The sequence below is a fragment of the Mesoplodon densirostris genome, chromosome 4, assembly GCF_025265405.1.
Source record: "Mesoplodon densirostris isolate mMesDen1 chromosome 4, mMesDen1 primary haplotype, whole genome shotgun sequence".
NCBI classification, from domain to species: Eukaryota; Metazoa; Chordata; class Mammalia; order Artiodactyla; family Ziphiidae; genus Mesoplodon; species Mesoplodon densirostris.
In genome coordinates this window covers 108,936,763-108,961,263 of record NC_082664.1, presented here as the reverse complement: position 1 = coordinate 108,961,263, position 24,501 = coordinate 108,936,763, and the positions used below count along the sequence as shown (strand labels likewise).

At 40.2% G+C, this 24,501-nt stretch overlaps 1 protein-coding gene and 1 non-coding gene across 5 annotated transcripts in view; both read left to right on the top strand.

Annotated features, from left to right (window-relative positions):
* The window catches only part of ADAMTS17 (ADAM metallopeptidase with thrombospondin type 1 motif 17), a 354,869-nt gene that overhangs the window by 38,223 nt on the left and 292,145 nt on the right, over positions 1-24,501 (top strand). The window lies entirely within an intron of this gene.
* On the top strand, positions 19,940-20,041 carry LOC132489578 (U6 spliceosomal RNA). The gene has a single exon (XR_009531983.1). It is a non-coding gene; the product is annotated as a U6 spliceosomal RNA (small nuclear RNA).

Below are 24,501 nucleotides of genomic sequence, written 5' to 3'. Positions count from 1 at the left end.
ACATTGAATTACCAGATACTGAACCATTGCTCCTGGGGGAAATACAGGGTTAGGTTCCTGAGAGCTTCTGGTCACATTTTCATCAACCAATCCATACATAACTTTGTCTTAGGTATGTTTCTGTTTAAAGATACCTTACTTAATATACATTGTTCATTCATTAACATCGAACTAATGGGCAACAACACTATAGCTCGTGTCTGAATGAAGTTTATCTGTAAAGCACATCATAGATGTGCTAAGTCTTCTTGCACTTAATAATGCTAGATAGCTCTTCAGCTCTACCCTTAGGAGCCATTTGAAATAGCAAAATCAGAAGGCAGAGCATTGCTGTTTGACCTCAGTTGGTAATGTGCATGTTGGGTGACTCAGATTTTTTTGCCACTCTGCAGATGTCAGTGAATGACTGTGAAAGTTTTATGAGTATTGATTTTGGGTTTTCTTACACATTTAAGCAAATAGGTGAATTTGCAAACATGGAATACGTAAATAATGAAAAGTGACTGTATGTGATTTATAAAAATTTTCTATTCTGTACTTACTTTTTACATTCTTGATGATATCCTTTGAAGCTCCCAAATTTAATTTTGATGAAGTCTAATCTATCTAGTTTTTCTTTGATTTGTTTGTGCTTTTGGTATCATATATAAGAAACCATTACCAAATCCAAGGTCACAAAGATTTACATTTATGTTTGGTAGTTTAGCTTTCACAATTAGGGTTTCTCAGTTATTTTTTATATATGGTGTGAGGAAGGAGTCCAACTTCATTCTTTTGCATGTTGATATCCAGGTGTCCCAGCACCACTTCTTGAAAAGACTATTCTTTCCCCATTGAGTGGTATGGCACTCTTGTCAAAATTAATTGCCCCAAAATGTATAGGTTTATTCCTGGACTCAACAGTTCTCTTCCACTGATCTATATGACTATCCTTATGCCAGTACCACATGGTCTTGATCACGTTAGGTATATAGTAAGACTTGAAATTGGGAAGTGTGAGTCATTCAATTTTTTTTTTTTTTTTTGCTGTTGTTGTTATTCTGGGTCCCTTGAATTTCCATATGAATTTTAGGATCAGCTTTTCAATTTCTGTAGAGAAACCAGGTGGCATTTTGATAGGGATTGCATTAAATCTGTAGATCAGTTTGGGAAGTATTGCCATCCTAACAGCATTAAGTCTGCTGATTCATAAACATGTGCATTTAGGTATTTAACTTCTTTCAAAGAATAAGATTTTCACTTCTTTTTTAAAATTTATTCCTAAGCACTTTATTCTTTTTGAGGCTAATGTAAAAAGTTGTTTCTCAATTACATTTCTGGTTTGTTCACTGCTACTATAGAAATACAACAGAGTTTTGTTTATTGATCTTGCATCCTTCAGTCTTGCTGAACTCATTAATTCAAATAGTTGTAGTGGATTCCTTAGCAGTGTCTATATACTAGGTTGTGCCATCTGTGAATGGAGATGGTTTACTTCTTCCTTTTCAGTCTGGATGCCTTTTATTTCTTTTTCTTGCCTAATTGCCCTGGATAGAGCCTTCAATGCAATGTTGAATAGAAATGGCAAGAAACGATATCCTTCTCTTGTTCCTGGTCTTAGGAGGAAAGGATTCAGTCTTTCACCATTGAGGATGATGTTAGTTGTGTGTTTTTTGTAGATACTCTTTTTCAGGTTGAGGACATTTTCTTTATTTCTAGTTTGTTGAGTATTTGTCTTTTTTGTTTTTTTTAAAATCATGAATGGGTGTTCATTTTTTTCAAATGGTTTTTCTGTATCTGTTGAGATGATCATGTGGTTTTTGTCCTTTACTGGTATTAGACTGGTATTACATTTTTTGAATTTTGGATGTCAAATCAATTTTGCACTCATGTGAAAAATCCCATTACCATTATATATACCATTTGTCATAGTATATATTCCTTTTTATATCTTGCTGGGTTCAGTTTGCTAGTATTTTTTTGAGGATATTTGCATTTATATTTGTTAGAGATAATGGTCTGTAGCGTTTTTTTTTTCTTGTGATGTCTTTGTCTGGTTTTGATATGAGAGTAATACTGACCTCATAAGATGAGTTTTGAAGTATTCCCTGCTCTTCTAATTTTTTGACAGAATTTGTGAAGAATTGGTATTAATTCCTGTTTAAATGTTTGGTAGGATTTACTGCTAAGCCATCTTTGCCTGGCTTTTCTTTGTGAGTGGTTTTAAAATTACTGATTCAAACTCTTCACTTAAAATAGGTCCATTCAGAGTGTATTTTTTTCTTCAGTAAGTTTTTGTAGTTTCTGTCTTTCTAGGAATTTGTTCATTGCATCTATGTTATCTAATTTGTTGACATACGTTGTTCACAGTATTCCTTTATAATCTTTTGTATTTCTGTAAGATAAGTGGTAATATTCCCTCTTTCACATGTGAGTCTTTTATTTTTTTTCTCCCTTGGTCATTGTAGCTAAATGTTGTTAATTTTGTTGATTTTTTAAGGAAGCAACTTTTGGTTTAGTTGATTTTCTCTTATTTTTCTATTGTTTCAATAATTTTTTTCTCTAATTTTTATTTTCTTCCTCTTCTTCTTTGGATTTTGATTGCCCTTCTTTTTTCTAATGTCTTGAGGTAAAAGGTTAAGTTATTGATTTAAAGTCTCTAAGTATTTTGTTGAATTATCTATTTCTTTCTTTAATTTTTTTTGTTTGTTTTTACTTCATATATTATGGGGTCCTGTCAGGTGCACATAAGTTTATAATTGTTTCATGTCCCTGATGAATTGACTCTTATCATTAATAGCATCCACTTTATCGCCAATAACACTTTGTGTTTTATTGTCTAAGTTGTCTGATATTAATACAGCGACTCCAGCTTTCTTATGGTTGCTGTTTGAATATGTCTTTTCCATTCATTTACTTTCAACCTATTTGTATCATTGAATGTAATGTGGGTACGGTGTCTACAGCATATAGTTGGAATTTTAAAATCTATTCTACCAATCTCAGTTGGTTAATCCACTCACATCTAATATTATTATTGACATAGCTGCATTTATGTCTGCCATTTAAGCTTTTGTTTTCTATGCGTTTGTTACCTTTTTTATTTCTCTATAACTCCTTTTCTGCTTTATTTTTTAATTTAATGAATATTAAATTAAAAAATAGGGTAACATTTTAATGCTTTTAATTATTATGTTACTATATGTTTTTGAAATGTTCTTTTAATGGTTGTTATAGGAATTACCATATTGTATCTTTTTTTTTAACATCTTTATTGGAGAATAATTGCTTTAAAATGGTGTATTAGTTTCTGCTTTATAAGAAAGTGAATCAATTATACATATACATATATGTACCCATATCTCGTCCCTCTTCCATCTCCCTCCCACCCTCCCTAGCCCACCCCTCTAGGTGGTCACAATGTACTGAGCAGATCCCCCTGTGCTATGCGGCTGCTTCCCACTAGCTATCTATTTTACATTTGGTAGTATATATAAGTCTATGCCACTCTCTCACTTCGTCCCAGCTTATGCTTCCCCCTCCCTGTGTCCTCAAGCCCATTCTCTATGTATGCATCTTTATTCCTGTCCTGGCCCTAGGTTCTTCATAACCATTTTTTTTTAATTCCATATATATGTGTTAGCATATGGTATTTGTTTTTCTCTTTCTGACTTATTTCACTCTGTATGACAGAGTCTGGGTCCATCCACCTCACTACAAATAACTCAATTTTGTCTCTTTTTATGGCTGAGTAATATTCCATTGTATATATGTGCCACATCTTCTTTATCCATTCATCTGTCGATGGGCACTTAGGTTGCTTCCATATCCTGGCTATTATAAATAAAGCTGCGGTGAACATTTTGGTACATGACTCTATTTGAATTCTGGTTTTCTCAGAGTATATGCCTAGTAGTGGGATTTCTGGGTCATATGGTAGTTTTATTTTTATTTTTTTAAAGGAACGTCCATACTGTGCTCCATAGTGGCTGTATCAATTCACATTTCCACCAACGGTGCAAGAGGGTTCCCTTTTCTCCACACCCTCTCCAGCATTTATTGTTTGCAGATTTTTTGATGATGGCCATTCTGACTGGTGTGAAGTGATACCTCATTGTAGTTTTGATTTGCATTTCCCTAAGGGTTGGTGATGTTGAGCATTTGTTCATGTGTTTGTTGGCAATCTGTATATCTTCTTTGGAGAAATGTCTATTTAGGTCTTCTGCCCATTTTTGGATTGGGTTGTTTGCTTTTTGATATTGAGCTGCATGAGCTGCTTGTCAATTTTGGAGTTTAATCCTATGTCAGTTGCTTCATGTGCAAATATTTTCTCCTATTCTGAGGGCTATCTTTTTGTCTTGTTTATGGTTTCCTTTGCTGTGCAAAAGCTTTGAAGTTTCGTTAGGTCCCATTTGTTTATTTTTGTTTTTATGTCCATTTCTCTAAGAGGTGGGTCAAAAAGGATCTTGCTGTGATTTATGTCATAGAGTGTTCTGCCTATGTTTTCCTCTAAGAGTTTGATAGTGTCTGGCCTTACATTTAGGTCTTTAATCCATTTTGAGTTTATTTTTGTGTATGGTATTAAGGAGTGTTCTAATTTGATTCTTTTACATGTAGCTGTCCAGTTTTCCCAGCACGACTTATTGAAGAGGCTGTCTTTTCTCCACTGTATATTCTTGCCTCCTTTATCAAAGATAAGATGACCATATGTATGTGGGTTTATCTCTGGGCTTTCTATCCTGTTCCGTTGATCTATATTTCTGTTTTTGTGCCAGTACCATACTGTCTTGATTACTGTAGCATTGTAGTATAGTCTGAAGTCAGCTAGCCTGATCCTCCAGCCTCATTTTTATTTATCAAGATTGCTTTGGCTATTCAGCGTCTTTTGTGTTTCCATGGAAACTGGGAAATTTTTTGTTCTAGTTCTGTGAAAAATGCCAGTGGTAGTTTGGTAAGGATTACATTGAATCTGTAGATTGCTTTGGGTAGTATAGTTATTTTCACAATGTTGATTCTTCCAATCCAAGAACATCATATATCACTCCATCTGTATCATGTTTAATTTCTTTCATCAGTGTCTTATAGTTTTCTTCATACAGGTCTTTTGTCTCCTTAGGTAGGTTTATTCCTAGGCATTCTATTCTTTTTGTTGCAATGGTAAATGGGAGTGTTCCCCTAATTTTTTTTTCAGATTTTTCATCATTAGTGTATAGGAATGCAGAGATTTCTGTGCATTAATTTTGTATCCTGCTACTTTACCAAATTCATTGATTAGCTCTAGTAGTTTTCTGGTAGCATCTTTGGGATTCTCTCTGTATAGTGTCATGTCATCTGCAAACAGTGACAGTTTTACTTCTTCTTTTCCATGTGGATTCCTTTTATTTCTTTTTCTTCTCTGATTGCTGTGGCTAAAACTTCCAAAACTATGTTGAATAAGAGTGGTGAGAGTGGGCAACATTGTCTTGTTCCTGATCTCGTTGGGAATGGTTTCAGTTTTTCACCATTGAGGATGATGTTGGCTGTGGGTTTGTCATATATGGCCTTTATTATGTTGAGGTAAATTCCCTCTATGCCTACTTTCTGTAGGGATTTTTTCATAAATGAGTGTTGAATTTTGTTGAAAGCTTTTTCTGCATTTGTTGAGATGATCATATGGCTTTTCTCCTTCAATTTGTTAATATGGTGTATCACATTGATTGATTTGCCTATAATGAAGAATCCTTTCATTCCTGGGATAAGCCCCACTTGTTCATGGTGTATGATCCTTTTCATGTGCTGTTGGTTTCTGTTTGCTAGTATTTTGATGAGGAGTTTTGAATCTATGTTCATCAGTGATATTGGCCTGTAGTTTTCTTTCTTTGTGACATCTTTGTCTGGTTTTGGTATCAGGGTTATGGTGGCCTCGTGGAATGAGTTTGGAAGTGTCCCTCCTTCTGCTATATTTTGGGAGAGTTTGAGAAGGATAGGTGCTAGCCCTTCTCTAAATATTTGATAGAATTCGCCTGTGAAGTCATCTGGTCCTGGGCTTTTGTTTGTTGGAAGATTTTTAATCCCAGTCTCAATTTCAGTGCTTGTGATTGGTCTGTTTATATTTTCTATTTCTTCCTGGTTCAGTCTCGGAAGGTTGAGCTTTTCGAAGAATTTTTCCATTTCTTCCAGGTTGTCCATTTTATTGGCATATAGTTGCTTGTAGTAGTTTCTCATGATGCTTTGTATTTCTGCAGTGTCAGTTGTTATTTCTCCTTTTTCATTTCTAATCTGTTGATTTGAGTCTTCTCCCATTTTTTCTTGATGAGTCTGGCTAATGGTTTATCAATTTTATTTATCTTTTCAAAGAATCAGCTTTTAGTTTATTGGTCTTTGGTACTGTTTCCTTCATTTCTTTTTCATTTATTTCTGATCTGATCTTTATGATTTCTTTCCTTCTGCTAACTTTGTGGGGTTTTTTTTTCTTTTTTCTCTATTGGCTTTAGGTGTAAGGTTAGATTGTTTATTTGGGATGTTTCTTGTTTCTTGAGTTAGGATTGTATTGCTGTAAACCTTCCTCTTAGAACTGCTTTTGCCGCATGCCGTAGGTTTTGGGTCATCGTGTTTTCATTGTTATTTGTTTCCAGGTATTTTTTTCTTTCCTCTTTGATTTTTTCAGTGATCTCTTGGTTATTTAGTAGTGTATTGTTTAGCCTCCATGTGTTTGTATTTTTTACAGATTTTTCCCTGTAATTGATATCTAGTCTCAGCGTTGTGGTCAGAAAAGATGCTCCATACGATTTCAAGTTTCTTAAATTTACCAAGGCTTGATTTGTGCCCCAAGATATGGTCTATTCTGGAGAATGTTCCATAAGCACTTGAGAAGAAAGTGTATTCTGTTGTTTTCGGATGGAATGTCCTATAAATATCTAGTACGTCCATCTTGTTTAATGTAACATTTAAAGTTTGTGTTCCCTTATTTATTTTCTTTTTGGATGATCTGTCCATTGGTGAAAGTGGGGTGTTAAAGTCCCCTACTATGATTGTGTTACTTTCAACTTCCCTTTTTTATAGCTGTTAACATTTGCCTTATGTATTGAGGTGCTCCTTTGTTGGGTGCATAAATATTTACAATTGTTATATCTTCTTCTTGGATTGATCCCTTGATTATTATGTAGTGTCCTTGTCTCTTGTAATAGTCTTTATTGTAAAGTCTATTTTGTCTGATATGAGAATTGCTACTCCAGCTTTCTTTTGATTTCCATTTGCATGGGATATCTTTTTCCATCCCCTCACCTTCAGTCTGTATGTGTCCCTAGGTCTGAAGTGGGTCTCTTGTAGACAGCATATATACGGGTCTTGTTTGTGTTATCCATTCACGCAGTCTGTGTCTTTTGGTAGAGCATTTAATCCAATTACATTTAAGTTAATTATTGATATGTATGTTCCTATTACCATTTTCTTAATTGTTTTGGGTTTGTTATTTTAGGTCTTTTACTTGTCTTGTATTTCCTGCCTAGAGTAGTTCCTTTTGCATTTGTTGTAAAGCTAGTTTGGTGGTGCTGAATTCTCTTAGCTTTTGCTTATCTGTAAAGGTTTTAATTTCTCCATCAAATCTGAATGAGATCCTTGCTGGATAGAGTAATCTTGGTTGTAGGTTTTTCCTTTTCATCACTTTAAATATGTCCTGCCACTCCCTTCTGGCTTGCAGAGTTTTTGCTGAAGCATCAGCTGTTAACCTTATGGGGATTTCCTTGTATGTTATTTGTTGTTTTTCCCTTGCTGCTTTTAATATTTTTTCTTTCTATATAATTTTGGATAGTTTGATTAATTTGTTTCTTGGCGTGTTTCTCCTTGGATTTATCCTGTATGGGACTCTCTGTGCTTCCTGGACTTGACTATTTCCTTTCCCATATTAAGGAAGTTTTCAACTGTAATCTCTTCAAATATTTTCTCCGTCCCTTTCTTTTTTCTTCTTCTTCTGGGACCCGTATAATCGAATTTTGGTGCATTTAATGTTGTCTCAGAGGTCTCTGAGACTGCCCTCAATTCTTTTCATTCTTTTTTCTTTATTCTGCTCAGCAGTACTTTTTCCCAGTGTTTTATCTTCCAGGTCACTTATCCGTTCTTCTGCCTCCATTATTATGCTATTGATTCCTTCTAGAGAATTTTTAATTTCATTTATTGTGTTGTTCATCGTTGTTTATTTACTCTTTAGTTCTTCTATGTCCTGGTGAAACGTTTCTCGTATTTTCTGCATTCTATTACCACGATTTTGGATCATCTTTACTATCATTACTCTGAATTCTTTTTCGGGTAGACTGCCTATTTCTTCTTCATTTGTTTGGTCTGGTGGGTTTTTACCTTGCTCCTTCATCTGCTGTGTTTCTCTGTGTTCTCATTTTGCTTAACTTACTGTGTTTGGGGTCTCCTTTTCACAGGCTGCAGGCTCGTAGTTCCCTTTGTTTTTGGTGTCTGCCCCCAGTGTCTAAGGTTGTTTCAGTGGGTTGTGTAGGCTTTCTGGTGGAGGGGACTAGTGCCTGTGTTCTGGTGGATGAGGCTGGATCTTGTCTTTCTTGTGGGCAGGACCATGTCCGGTGGTGTGTTTTGGGTTGTCCGTTACTTTAGTATGATTTTAGGCAGCCTCTCCCCTAATGGGTGGTGTTGTGTTCCTGTCTTGCTGGTTGTTTGGCATAGGGTATCCAGCACTGTAGCTTGCTGGTCATTGAGTGGAGATGGGTGTTAGTGTTGAGATGGAGATCTGTTGGAGAGCTTTCACCATTTGATATTATGTGGAGCTGGGAGGTCTTTGGTTGACCAACTTCCTGAACTCGGCTCTCCCACCTCAGAGGTACAGGCCTGACACCTGGCTGGAGCACCAAGACCTTGTCAGCCACGAGGCTTGGAAGAAAAGGGAGGAAAAAAAAAAGAAAGAAAGAAAAAATAAAATAAAGTTATTAAAATAAAAAATAAAAATAATTATTAAAAATAAAAATTTTAAATGTAATAAAGAAAAGAAAAAAAAGAAAGAAAGAAGGAAGAGAGCAACCAAACCAAAAAATAAATCCACTAATGATAACAAATGCTGAAAACTGTACTAAAACAAACAAACAAAAAACAGACAGATAGAACCCTAGGACAGATGGTAAAAGCAAAGCTATACAGGCAAAATCACACAAAGAAGCATACACACATGCACACTCACAAAAAGGAAAAAAAGGAAAAAAAAATATATCGTTGCTCCCAAAGTCCACCGCTTCCATATTGGGATGAGTCATTGTCTGTTCAGGTATTCCACAGATGCAGGGTACATCAAGTTGATTGTGGAGATTTAATCTGCTCCTCCTGAGCCTGTTGGGAGAAATTCCCCTTTCTCTTCTTTGTTCGCACAGTTCCTAGGGTTCAGCTTTGTATTTGGCCCCTCCTCTGCATGTAGGTTGCCTGAGAGTGTCTGTTCTTTGCTCAGACAGGACAGGGTTAAGCTAGCAGCAGATTAGGGGTCTCTGGCTCACTCAGGCCAGGGGGAGGGAGGGGTACGGAATGCAGGGCAAGCCTGCGGTGGCAGAGGCCAGCATGATGTTGCAACAGTGTGAGGAGGGCCATGTATTCTCCTGGGAAAGTTGTCCCTCGATCAGTTGTCCCTGGCAGTGGCGGGCTGCACAGGCTCCCAGGTGGGAAGGTGTGACCTGTGCTTGCATACAGGCTTCTTGGTGGCTGCAGCAGCAGCCTTAGTGTTTCATGCCCGTCTCTGGGGTCCATGCTGATAACCGCAGCTCGCGCCCGTCTCTGGAGCTCGTTTAGCTAGTGCTCTGAATCCCCTCTCCTCTCACACCCCGAAACAGTGGTCTCTTGCCTCTTAGGCAGTTCCAGACTTTTTCCAGACTCCCTCCCGGCTAGCTGTGGCACACTAGCCCCCTTCAGGCTGTGTTCACGCAGCCATCCCCAGTCCTCTCCCTGGGATCTGACCTCCGAAGCCTGAGCCTCAGCTCCCAGCCCCCACCTGTCCTGGTGGGTGAGCAGACAAGCCTCTCGGGCTGGTGACTGCTGGTCGGCACCGATCCTCTGTGTGGGAATACCTCCGCTTTGCCTTCTGCACCCCTGTTGCTTGTGCTCTCCTCCATGGCTCTGATGCTTCTTCCCTGTCCACCCCCGTCTCTGTCAGTGAAGTGGCTTCCTAGTTTGTGGAATCTTTTCCTCCTTCACAGCTCCCTCCCCAAGGTGCAGGTCCCGTCCCTATTCTTTTGTCTCTGTTTTTTCTTTTTTGTTTTGCCCTACCCAAATACATGGAGAGTTTCTTGCCTTTTGGGAACTCTGAGGTCTTCTGCCAGTATTCAGTATGTGTTCTGTAGGAGTTGTTCCACATGTAGATGTATTTCTGATGTATTTGTGGGGAGGAAGGTGATCTCCACGTCTTCCACTTCCACCATCTTGAAGGTCTCTCTCCGCCATATTATATCTTAACTTCTCAGAATCTACATCAGATTTACTAACTTAATTCCAGTGAGATATAGAAACATTACCCCTATATTGCTCTATTCTCTTTCCCCTTTTGTGAACTATTATTGTTTATAAATATATATCATAATAAATATTTTATATTTATATATTATATACGTATCACAAACCCAACAATGAATTGTTGTTAGTATAATTTTTCTTAATTTATATAATTTTCTGTGTATTAAAGAAGCGGAGAAAGGAAAAATTGAGCAAGTCTATAGAGTTTGTTATATCAGCCTTTTCATCATTTCTTGCTCTCTTCATTTCTTCCTGTGGATTTGAGTTATCATCTGTTATCATTTTCCTACCCCAAGACAACTTTGGTAACACCCATCTCTTTTGTGCTTTTTTTGTCAAACACATTATCTTTCTCTATGTGAGAGGCCTGATAATACAGCTATGTAAATAATGCTTTATACAATTTCTTTTAAAATCAGGTAAGAGAAAAGGGGAAGAAATACGCAATTATACTGTTTCTTTTAATTACATATTCAGCTCTATAATTTTTCATGTGTTTGTGGATTTGAATTGTCATTTGGGGTACTTTCTTTTAGTGTGAACAACTTCCTTTAGTATTTCTTGCGTGGAATGTCTGCTAGGAACAAATTCTCTGTTATTGCTTATCATAGAATATCTTTATTTCACCTTTGTTTTTGAAGGATAGTTTTGCTGAATATAAGATTATTGGTTGACAGTTCTTTCAGCACCTTGAATATGTCATCCAACTGTCTCTGGCCTTATTGTTTCTGATGAGAAGTCAGTTGCTAATCTTATTGGCACCTTGTACATGATGAGACATTTTTCTCTTACTGCTTTCAAGATTTTCTCTTTTTCTTTGACTTTCATCATTTTTCCCATATGTCTGGGTGTGGATCTCTTTGTATTTATTCTACTTGGATTTTGTTGAGTGTCTTGGATGAATCTTGTTTTTCATCATACTTAGCAAGTTTTCAGGCATTATTTCTTCAAATTGTTTTCTATTCCTTTCTCTTCCTCCTCTCCTTCCCATTGCATTATGTTGGTGTGCTTAATGGTGTCTCACATTTCTCTGAGGCTCTGGTCATTTTCTGCTTTTCTTCAGATTGTATAATCTCTATCAGTATATCCTTATATTTGCTCAGTCTTTCTTCTACTAGTTTAAATATAGTTTTAGCTCCTCTAGTGAAATTTTCATTTTTGTTATTGTACTTTTCAAATTCAGAATTTCAGTTTACTTCTTTGAAAAAAGTAATTTGTCTCTTTATTGATATTCTCTATTTGATGAGACATTGTCATTGAAGCTTTCTTTACATCTTTAAGCATAGTTTCTTTTAGTTCTTTGAACATTTTTTTTTGTGGATGTTTTTAAGTCTTTGCCTGTTAAATCTGTCATCTGGGCTCTCTCACAGTCAGTTTCTGTGCCTGCTTTTTTTCCTTCCATGTGGGTCACGCTTTCCTCTTTCTTTTTTTGTGTCTCATAGTTTTTGTTGAAAATTGGACATTTTATAATAATTGCAGGAACCTGGATACTGGTTCCTTATCACTTCTTCAGGTCTTCTTTTGTTGTTGTTTGCTTGTTTATTTGTTTAGTGATTCAGACTATTTTGGTGATGTCTTTTTTCCTTTAGTGCCACTCTCAGAGGGAACAGCCAGGGGCATATGTATAGTCACCCTACATGAAAGTGGTTTAATCGGGGTTCTCTTTGTCTCTTTCCCTAATCTCTCTATTAAGCTGTCTGCCTTTTTTGGTATCACATCCAGCTGGTGTGCTTCATTAATTGCTGACTGATTGCTCTGTTGTTTTCAACAGTGCCTGAGACATACATGGCTCTGCCATTTGATCCAACTAAATTCAGTAAAGGGGTCATTTTTGTGGCACGTCTCTGAGGTCTGTTCTAACCCCAGGAGGGCTGTCTTTTCCTGTTTTCTCTGATGAGCTACCTGACCTATCATTTAACATATTGCTTTTTATTAAGAGGGGCTGCCAGCCTCATATTTGCTTATCACTAAAATCCTTATTGTTTTCAAGAGCGCCTGTAGGCTTGAACTTTATTTCAAATAATGCCAGTACTTTTCGGGGGGAGCATAGAAGCTCTTTGATTTTATGGACTACCTCTGTCTTTGGGGAAAATCTCTAAGCCACTACTCTTGACAATAGGCAGAGTTGGTAGTCTCTGGTCTTCTCAGCTTGCCTCTCCTGACATAGAATATCTGCCCTGTGAGCAAGCTGATATGAGGGTGATTGGTGCCCCCAGTATTTTCCTGGGTTAGAGCCTCCTTCTTATGAGGGGGGGCTGGGTGACGGAATGGAATCTTAACCTTTTAGATGCACTCATCAGGAAATTAGAGTCTTCAGTTTGGACTGGAGGAGATGAGAAATGCTGGTGGCCTACCCCTCCTGGTAAAGCACCATATCCTTTGATTGGCAGCTGAGGGGAAGAGGACCTCTGCTTCTTTTGTCATGCTCATCTGGAGTGGAGCTTCCATCATTCTGAGCTAGGATGGGAAGCAATGAGAGAGCAGTGGCTCAAATGTCAGTTTTCACTCGTGTCCTGAAAGTGGAACTCATGGGCTGCAAGAGGAAAGCGGTCAGTTTGGGAACCACAGTTGTCATAAAATGGCTCTTTCATGCTGTGGCAGGAACTCTAGAAATCTGAGGTTAGCTTGCCGTGGCAGCATAGTTGTGAAGGTGATTGACTGAAATTGGGCAGCATTGAAATGGATCTTCTGGAAGTGCAGTCTATGATCTAAGATTCCTTGAAGACTTCTCAAAGCAAGAGAGGCCCACTGTTGGGCGTGACAGCGAGTGTGGGTTTTTTCTAATGCTGAGCAGGGTAAGTGGCCCTGAAAGGGGACATTCCAGAAAGAAAACTAATTGGTGTTATTCCCAGAGTTGGGAAACAAGTTGGTCATGGCAATAGCAGCTGACTGACCTCTGTATTTCCCTGGCTGGACTTTCATCTTCTCTCATGCAGCATCCAGGCAGGGAGTGAGTTGACCTGTGATGGGATCAGGGCCACAACTGGTGGGCTTATGTAGCTGCTGGTGCCCTGTCCAAAGCTCCTGCTGGGCATGTGTAGGCAGGTATGATTTCAAATCAAAGGCTTATCCAGAGCTAATCTCAGACCACTGTACTGATTGATGACACAGTGTGGTCCCCACAGGTCAGGATCCTGCTACAAGTGATCAGGACTCTATGGTGGCAGAATTTGCCCTGGAAGATTGCTTGCTGGGCTGGTGACTTTATGTTGGTCTGCCCTTACAGGCTTCTAGAGCAGAAAATCAGTGTGATGGGTCTGGTTTCCAGGGATGCAGTAACTGGAATCATATCAGACAAAGAAACTGACCATACACCTCGTGGAGGGAGGCATCCTCTCACAACAGGATGGCCCAAGGGCCACTCAGTACGAGCCAGTCTTGTGCAGTGGATGGTTGGATCAGGTGTGCCAGGATCAGAGCAGAAGTGATGTGAGCCTGGCTCAGAAAGGACGTGCAATAAATATGGGTGAAAAGGACAAGAAGGTGAGGGAGGTAGGAGGTGAAGGGGCTATCCTGTCTCTAAAAGATAGGGCAGAGCAGTACCATAAAAAGAGAGAACATGTGACTCCTCTGAATGTCCTGAGGAGGTACTGGGGCACCTCAGCTCCCAACATTGTTGTCAGTGTCTGGACTTGCCATGTGGGAACGTTGTCTCTTAGGAATTGAATGCTGAGGTTGGTGGACTTATGGCTCATTGAGCTTCTTGTAAAGACTGTGCTACAGGGCTTCCCTGGTGGCGCAGTGGTTGAGAGTCCCCCTGCTGATGCAGGGGACATGGGTTCGTGCCCCGGTCCGGGAGGATCCCACATGCCGCGGAGTGGCTGGGCCTGTGAGCTATGGCCGCTGAGCCTGCGCGTCCGGAGCCTGTGCTTCGCAACAGGAGAGGCCACAACAGTGAGAGGCCCACGTACCGCAAAAAAAAAAAAAAAAAAAAAAAAAAAAAGACTGTGCTACAGAGCTTAGGACAGTCCAAATGAGTTTGTTATAGGAGACCAGTGGCAGCAGATTAAAATAAATCACCCAGCATGTGGTGACACATTCAGATTAGGAGGCCATAGAAATGCTCTCTTATTAATCTCTAGATGACAAGGGCACTGCGCGCATTGCAAAGCGTGCTTACAGCATGGCCTTGGGTTTCACCCTGTAACTATCAAGCAGTCCTTCCACTAAAACCCGAATGAAGACAGAAAAAGGCAAAAACATATTTAGAAAAATGAAGGAAACAGGCAATCTGTTGTCAAAATTGGCAAGGACTTTCCACTAACTATAAAGAACGGTGGGCCTGGATTGGTAAGGGTAGTCAGTGGGCTTTTCAGAGTGGCCAAATCCTGCCTGTCTGAAAGAGAGCCAGAAGAAATATTTTCCCATCTCTTGTTTGTCCTTGGCTTTGAATTTTAGAAGATTTATGATAATTAGGAAACTGGTTGGCTGTCCCTCTTGGTTTGGCATTAGCCATTGTTTTATAGCCATTCTACAGCTAACTCCAGGGCAGCCCTGGAGGGAGGTATGGCGGGAGGTATGTTGCTGGTACTTTGTATCTAGCATTGCCCTGTGGACAGAAGGAGACCTGTAGATCCCTATTTAAGTGTCCCGTCAGTTCAGAATGTACAGTACTGCTCCCTGGGGAGGTACAGGATCCCACCACAGCCTGGTAGAGCCGACTACACAGCTACCTACTGAACATCGTGCTTGTCTGCCTGTCCTCTAGTAGCAGGTCTGAGATGGGATGCTGACTGTGATCAAGGGAGACCTGTTCACCCAAGTCTTGGTGCTGGCTTTAGGTAGACCTCTCCTCATTGCAATTTGAGTATGTACAGAAAACCCATTTGAGGGTCTGAGTTCAAATACCATAGCCTATAAAGGAAAGGATAAGCAGAGAAAACATATCTTTGGAAAGGATTTATTTCAGGACCAGAATAAATTTTAGAAAACCGGTATCCTAATGGGATGTAAGAAGATAAGGCTTTACTATAGAAAACAGTATGGAGTTTCCTTAAAAAAATAAAAACAGAACTACCATGGGATCCAGTGATACCACTCCTGGGCATATATCCAGAAAAGATGAAAACTCTAATTTGAAAAGATACATGCCCCCCAATGTTAATAGCAGCACTATTTCTAATAGCCAAGACATGGAAGCAACCTAAGTGTCCATGAACAGGTGAATGGATAAAGAAGGTGTGGTGTATGTATACAATGGAATATTCCTCATCCATAAAAAATGAAACATTGCCATTTGCAGCAACATGGATGTACCTAGACATTATCATACTAAATGAAGTAAGTCAGACAGAAGGACAAATATTGTATGATATCACTTATATGTGGAATCTAAAAAATAATGCAAATGATTTTATTTACAAAACAGAAACAGACTCACAGACATAAAAAACAAACTTATGGTTACCAAAGGGGAAAGGTGGGGAGGGATAAATTATGGGATTAACATATACACACTACTATATATAAAATAGGTAAGCAACAAGGATTTACTGTATAGCATGGGGAACTATATTCAATACCTTATAATAATCTATAATGGAAAATAATCTGAAAATACATATATATAACTGAATCACTTTGCTGTACACCTGTAACTAACACAATATTGTAAATCCACTATACTTCAATAAAAAAGAGAACATTTGGACCTAAACAGATGTCAGAAGTCATAAAAAAAGAAGATAGAACTTTAAAGAAGCAAAAGCCATAAGAACTGCAGAATGAGAAGTAAAAACAGTAAGCTTAAAATAAAAGGGAACTGGACTTCCCTGGTGGCGCAGTGGTTGAGAGTCCACCTGCCGATGCAGGGGACACGGGTTTGTGCCCCAGTCTGGGAAGATCCCACGTGCCGTGGAGTGGCTGGGCCTGTGAGCCATAATCACTGAGCCTGTGCGTTCAGAGCCTGTGCTCCGCAACGGGAGAGGCCACAACAGTGAGAGGCCCGCGTACCGCAAAAAAAAAAAAAAAAAAAAAGGGACTGGTGAGATAATGAAAGCTTATAAAACTAGTTTGCTGTAGCAGAATTAAAATCTACAAGGGAGGCACTACGGAGTTGAAACAACATTACACATTTGAATTAGTGATGTAGAGAATAAATGTGACATGCTTCTTTGGGGGCAAAGGAAGGAAAGAATAGAGTGGTGAGAAAGGAAGTGATAGAAATGGGTTACAGAAAATGTAAGTCCAATTTTAGAATCTCTGCAGAAGGAAACCCTCTGCCCAAGTTAGGATAGGGGCATTCATCAAAGATTTTTAATGAATGAAGACTTTCTGGAAGGTTTAAAAAAAATCTCAGTTTACCAGATAAAAGGCTTACTGTGTTTTGATCAAAATTCATATACATAGTACTACAGTTATTTATTCTGGCAAAATTTGTGAATTATAAGAATAATAGGAAAAGTTATACCAGTATTCAAGCAGACAAAACAGGTTACTTAAAAGAAACAAAAATCTGGCAGGCCTGAGTTGTCCATGATACTAAGTCCTAGAAGACAGTGGAGCCAGGACTGCAGTGTTGGGACGAGAAGTGACTGTACAGGCTTCCCTGGTGGCATAGTGGTTAAGAATTCGCCTGCCACTGCATGGGATACAGGTTCGAGCCCTGGTCTGGGAAGATCCCACATGCTGCGAAGCAACTAAGCCTGTGCACCACAACTACTGAGCCTGCACTCTAGAACCCATGAGCCACAACTACTGAGCCTGCATGCTGCAACTACTGAAGCCCATGTGCCTAGAGCCTGTGCTCTGCAACAAGAGAAGACGCTGCAATGAGAAGCCCATGCACCGCAACAAAGAGTAGCCCCTGCTCGCCACAACCAGAGAAAAGCTGTGTGCAGCAACGAAGACCCAGTGCAGCCAAAAATAAATAAATTTATTAAAAATAAAAAAAGTGACTGTGCTCCAAGAATATTACACTCAGACAATTTGTTTTTCACCTGTGAGGGCACCTGATGCTCTTAGATATGTAAGAGTTTAGAAACCATACACCCTGCTTGTCCTTCTAGGAAGGATTTCTTTAAAACATAATTGCAGTTGATTATGAGCTGAAGCAAAATTAAAAGATTAGAAATAGGGAGGGCATCATATAAAGAGTTGATATGGATGATTGAAACTGGTTTAACATAGAGTTAAGCCTAACTAATTGATGCAAATACAGTTACAAATGGAAAGCAATAATTAAAAAGGGAAGATCAAAGACCTAAATGTAAGGGCTAAAACTATCATGGTCCTAGAAGAAAACATAGGAATAAATCTTTATGACCTTGAATTAGGCAATGGTTTCTTAGATATGACATCAAAAACACAAGTAACCAAAGAAAATAAAGATAAATTGGATTTAATCAAAGTTAAAATATTTTGTGCTTCAAAGGATACCATCAAGAAAGTGAAAAGATAACTCACATGATAGAAAATTTCTCCATATCATATATCTGATGAGGGACTTGTATCTGGGATATATCCTATACAACTATAAAAAGACAACTCAATTGAAAAGTAGACAAAGGACTTGAAAAGATAGTTCTCTGAAGAATATACATATAATTGGCCAATGATCACATGAAAAAATGCTCGGTCAGCATTATTAGACACCAGAGGAATGCAAATCAAAACCACAGTGAGGTACCATTTCGTACCCACTTGGATAATTACAATAAAAAAGATGGGCAATAACAAGTGTTGGTGGAAATGTAGAGAAATTAGAACCCTCATATGGTGCTGCTGGGAATATAAAATGGTACAGACACTTGAAGAACAGGTTGGCAGTTCCTCAAAAGTTTAAGCAAAGGGTTACGACATGACCTAGCAATTGTACTCCAAGGTATACACCCAAGAGAAATTAAAACATTTATTCACATAAAAACTTATACATGAATGTTTATAGGAGCATTATTCACAATAACCAAAATATGAAAACAACCCAAATGTCCATCAAGTGATGAATGGAAAACAGTGGTATTCCATGCAATGGAATGTTGTTTGGCAACAAAAAGGAATAAAGTACAGATACATGCTGGATGGATGAACCTTGAAAATATTTTCATAAGAGAAAGAAGCTAGAAACAAAAGACCACATATTAAATGATGCTATTTATATGAAATGTTCAGAATAGGCAAACCTATGGAGACAAAGTAATTAGTGATTTCCTAGGGCAGGTGTGGTAGAGGACGAAATGGGAAGTGGTTGCTTATGGGTATAATGTTTCATTTTGGGTGATAAAAATGGTCTATTTTTGTCATCATGGTTGTGCAACTCTGAGAATATACCAAAAGCTATTGAATTGTATCCTTAAAATGGATGAATTGTATGGTATGTGAATCATATCTCAATAAAGCTGTTGTAAAAAATAAGGAAAGGTGTAAAATATAAAGTACTTTAATAATCTGTACCTCAAATTTAAGAACTATTTACAAATCAGAAAAGTGGGGGACTTCCCTGGTGGCGCAGTGGTTAAGAATCCACCTGCCAATTCAGGGGACATGGATTTGACCCCTGGTTCGGGTATATCCTGCATGCCGTGGAATAACTAAGCCCATGCACCATAACTACTGAGCCTGCTCTCTAGAGCCCACGAGCCACAACTGCTGAGCCTGTGTGCCACAACTACTGAAGCCTGCGCATCTACAGCCCATGCTCTGCAACAAGACAAGCCACCGCAATGAGAAGCCTGCACACCGCAACAAAGAGTACCCCCCACTCACCGCAACTAGAGAAAGCCCACGCACAGCAATGAAGACCCAACGCAGCCATAAATAAATACATAAATATATACATAAATAAATGAATGAATGAATGAATGAATGAATAAAAGAAAAGTGGAAAGGAATCTGGGAGAAAAAAAGGATGTTAAATTCTTCTCTGCACAAAGGGAAACCCAAAGTTCTACTACGTTCTTGACATGGAAAGAATGTTTCCTAAGATTGTGAGGATAGCTTATTGTAGAATTGCTTCCTAAATGCTGGAGATGATAAACTCAGTGAAATACAGCTCACATAGGAAAATAGAGAAAAGGGACTAAAAACATGACAGAAGATCAAAAATTATCATTTTTATAATAAATATAAAGGCATTAAAACCCTCTATTCAATGACAAAGACTCAGAAATGACACCAAAAAGTTATGGTAAAAGCATGAGTAAAGATTTAAACATCAAATACAATTAAAAGGTGATAGGGGGCTTCCCTGGTGGCGCAGTGGTTGAGAGTCCACCTGCTGATGCAGGGGACATGGGTTCGTGCCCCAGTCCGGGAAGATCCCACATACCATGGAGCGGCTGGGCCCGTGAGCCAAGGCCACTGAGCCTGTGCGTCCGGAGCCTGTGCTCTCCAACGGGAGAGGCCACAACAGTGAGAGGGCTGCGTACCGCAAAAAAAAAACAAAAAAAAAGTGATAAAATCGAGGAAATACTTATTATAGTACTACAAAAGTCTAATATTCTTCCATTTCTTCTTTCACTTATTTTAAAACTCTTTAGTGCTTGTGTCAGCAGCACATGTGCTAAAATTGGAACAATACAGAGTAGCATGGCCCCTGTGCAAGGATGACACACAAATTCATGAAGCATTCCATATTTTTAATCTAATTTTTAAAAAAGAAACATGAGCTTATTTACAAAACAGAAACAGACTTACAGGTATCAAAAACAAACTTATGGTTACCAAAGGGGAAACATGGCAGGGAGGGTTAAATCAGGAGCTTGGAATTAATGTACATGCACTACTATATATAAGATAACCAACAAGACTTAACTGTATAGCACAGGGAACTCTACTCAGTATTCTGTGATAACCTATATGAGAAAAGAACCTGAAAAAGAATGAATACATGTATATGTATAACTAAATTACTTTTCTATGCACCTGAAACTAACACAACATTGTAAATCAACTATACTTCAATTAAGTTAAAAAAATAAATGAAAATAAAATAAAATGAGGTTGTGGTAAGACCACTCCCCCCTCAAAAAAACTATTTACTGAACACCTACTATGTGCTAGGCACTAGGTATGGAGTGATGAATAAACTGGCATGATTCCTGTTCTCACAGCTTCCTGTAGAGTGGAAGAGACTGTTATTAAACATACAGCAGTTAAATTATTTCAAATTGTGGTTAAGTGCTCCAAGGAAAAGAGAAGTGTGCTCTGGTGACTTAGGTGAAGGGGTCCAAGGACAGCCTCGTTGAGGAAACGGCATTTGAGTTGTGAGGACAAGTCAGTCAGGTGGCTGTTTGGAAAAGAATTTCCCAAATGGAGCTATTGCATGTTCAGAGGCCAGGGTGTGGGGAGGAGATTCAGTGCTTGAACTCATGAAGGCCAGTGTGATTATGTGGTTGCTCCCTACTTGGACTTTAGGGGAAGCCACAGGACAACAGAGGGAGGCCACCGGAAATTGGGAGTGGGGGGTCTTAGTGAATTTGCGAGTTGGCCTAATGAGAGTTTCCATTCCCTCTGCTATTTAGTTTGCTCATCCTGGTGGAGCCCAAGGCTACTTTACATGTGGAAGTCCGAGGAATGGCTGATGTGGGCATAAAGGAACCACTCACCTCTTGGTGACCCAGTGCGGACATTGGAAGTCTGGGAGCCCCACTAGTAAGGGTGTCAGGAGAACTGAAGCCATGCTCAGATGAATGTGCCTTTCTGGGCAGGTTCTTTGGCCCTGGAATGTCCTCGGCATTCAGGAAGGGGGTTCATTGGGAAAGAGTCATAGTCTGGTGACTGGGTCTAGGCCAAAAGAGGAGCACTTGACTTATTTTACCACCTCTGGATCTGCTGGTGGGTTATTTGAGTGCTCTCTCCATGTGTTAGGGGACATCTTGGGCGTCTGTGAAAGTCAAGGGGCCTTTGGAGGAGTGAAGGATGTCTGATTGTTAACTGCTCTGGAAATATGTGAGCATCCAATATATTTGGAAGAATCCCTGACATCCAAGACAGAACCATAAATTTGTTTTCCCTAAGCTTCTAAAAAGAGGGCAAAGGATCTTTTGATCCTTCTGTTCCTTGTTTATGGACTTCATTCTCTCATTCACCTACACATTCAAAAATAATGACTGAATGCCAACTATGTACCAGGCACCCTGCTCAGTGTGGGAGATACAGAAGCGAGAAGGGCAGTCCCCACCCTCAAAACCCAGATACTTGGGGAGATGTAGAGCCCACGACCCGAGGCTATGCTGAGCACTATTGGGTATCGGGAGGGGTGGAAGGAAGCCTTCACCTATATTTTAGTTTTGTGTTAAAGCAATGAAGAGTTCCTGGTCCAAAGATATGGCCTGCCCTCCTTGCAAAGATGGAGGAAAGATGCGCTGTCTGAAGTTTCTTGTACTTTTTTGCCAAAGATGAAAGACGATCTGTCAAAAGAAACAATATCCAGGAACCCTTTGGGGGATTCCAGGTACAGAAGACAAGTTGATTTCTTTTCAAGCTTTTGTTTGTCCCGTCTTGCTCTGGCTGAAACATGGCATGTTAATTAATTTCTCTCTCCAAGCTGTGTATTTGGGGCATGTTCTTTTTTTCTTTTCCATCAATTTAGAAGATAAAACCGGGGCTTCCCTGGTGGCGCAGTGGTTGAGAGTCCACCTGCCGATGCAGGGGACACGGGTTCGTGCCCCAGTCCGGGAAGATCCCACGTGCCGCGGAGCGGCTGGGCCCGTGAGCCATGGCCGCTGGGCCTAAGCACCCGGAGCCTGTGCTCCGCAACGGGAGAGGCCACAACAGTGAGAGGCCTGCATACCACACACACACAAAAATAAATAAATAAAAAGGTCAAGCTCCAGTAGGCTAGTGTAATCTTTCAGCAATAGACTTAACTGAAAAGTGGTGGTGAGAAGCACATGATAATTCCAAACATTTGCATTTGTTTTCTTGAATTTGTCAAATGTATCTTGATGGACCTCTGAGATGACTGTCCTCTCTGGGAATCACACGTTGTCCTGATTGTCCTGACTATGTGGCTATACACACTTCAACTAATGTGAAGGTGACCTGCCCAGTCCACACTTCTTAAGGCAAGAAAGAAGATGGGCATCTGTTATGGATTAAAATGTGTCCCCACTAATCTCTGTGTTGAAGTTCTAACCCCCGGCACCTCAGACTAGGAATGTGTTTGGAAATAGGGCCTTTAAAGAAGTGATTATAGTTAAATGAGGTCATTAGGGAGTCCTTGAAAGAAGAGGAAATTTGGACTTAGATGGGTAAAGAGGGAAGATCTGTGAAGATGAAGACAGAAGGCAGCCATCTACAAATCAGGAAGAGAGGCCTTAGGAGAAACCAACCCTGCGGACACCTCAATCTTGGCTTCTAGTCTCCAGAACTGTGAAGAAATAAATGTTTGTTGTTTAAGCCACCCAGTCTGTTACTTTGTAATGGCAACCCTAGCTGACTAATGCAGTATCTTTTACGAGAAACATTTAATATTTAATAGAGGTTGAGACAAGGTTTTAGACTGATGTGAAATAAAACAGAAAACACAGCCCTCTGCCTTACCTTCAGTGAACCCTATGACAGCCAGTGTGAAAAATTCTTACTGGAATAGGCCCAGCGTCTTTGTTAGATGGTGCTACCTTGCATTTTCCATTTTTCCTGCTGCTTTTTTTCTGGTTGTACAGCTCTGTCCTTTCCTGATACAATGAATAGTGCTTTTCTTCCTCCTCTCCTTCCAGTTGGAAGCCTGCTTTCCCTAGGAGTCTGGGCTGTTTCCTTGACGGTTCTTTCATCTGTGGGGTATTTATACGACTGTTAAGGTTTTACATGCTTCTCTCCCTCCCTTGAGGGGAGCACCTAGCGCCGGGCCAGCCACAGATTCAGGGTTTGACTGGCACCTGTTAAACAATTATCGTCTTTTCTCAGTTGGTGTGAGGTGGGCGTATTAGAAGCCTTGTTCTTCCTTGCTGGCAGTGTGTGACTGGACAGGGAGAGTGGTAGAAACCGAGTGAAGATGGCAGTCTTCCGTGGGCCTGGGTTTTCTTATTGGATGTGTGAGTTTTTTCCATCTCAAGCTTCCCTCAATTCTAGTATTTTCCAGAAGTGTTCCTGTTTCTCTCCTCCCCAGACCTCACCAAAGTCTGTACCATTTCCTCACCTCTCACTTTTTTCCCTTCCCTGGTTTCTGCTCCCCTGTCCTCAGCAGCACTCTCTGTAAGACCCACCTGGGTCTGGACCTGGCCCTCTGCTGTGCTAGAGGAGCTGAGCAGCCCCTCCTCCTGAGACTTTATTTTCCCTGCTCCTGTGACGCCGTGCTCTGCTTTCGCTGCACCTCGCCATCCGCCCCCCTTCTTGGTTCTATTTCTTCTCTCCAGTCATGCAGTTTGGAGGTCCTGGAAGGATCAGTCTGGGATCCTTGCTTCCTAGATGCCTATCTCTGATCTCGCCTTTGCTTTTTTTTTTTGTGGTATGCAGGCCTCTCACTGTTGTGGCCTCTCCCGCTGTGGAGCACAGGCTCCAGACGCGCAGGCTCAGCGGCCACGGCCCACGGGCCCAGCCACTCCGCGGCATGTGGGATCCTCCCGGAACGGGACACGAACCCGTGTCCCCTACATCGGCAGGCGGACTCTCAACCGCTGCGCCACCAGGGAAGCCCTCGCCTTTGCTTTTGAGCGCCAAGTCTGCACACTCGACAGCCAATTTGACCTCTCCACTTGGGTACTTTAAAAGCACCTGAAATTAACAAGGCCAAAACTTGCAGTGCTTTTTTTTCACACCTGGCCCTGTTCCAGGGGTCCCTAATTCAGTGGTTAGCACAACCATACAAACCAGGAGTTACCCTTGATAGCCCTTCTTTTTTTTTTTTTTTTTTTTTTTTTTGCGGTACGTGGGCCTCTCACTGTTGTGGCCTCTCCCGTGGCGGAGCACAGGCTCTGGACGCGCAGGCTCAGCGGCCATAGCTCACGGGCCCAGCCACTCCTCGGCATGTGGGATCTTCCCAAACCGGGGCATGAACCCGTGTCCCCTGCATCGGCAGGCAGACTCTCAACCACTGCGCCACCAGGGAAGCCCCGATAGCCCTTCTTTATCCACCCAAACATCCCCAGTATTCTTGGT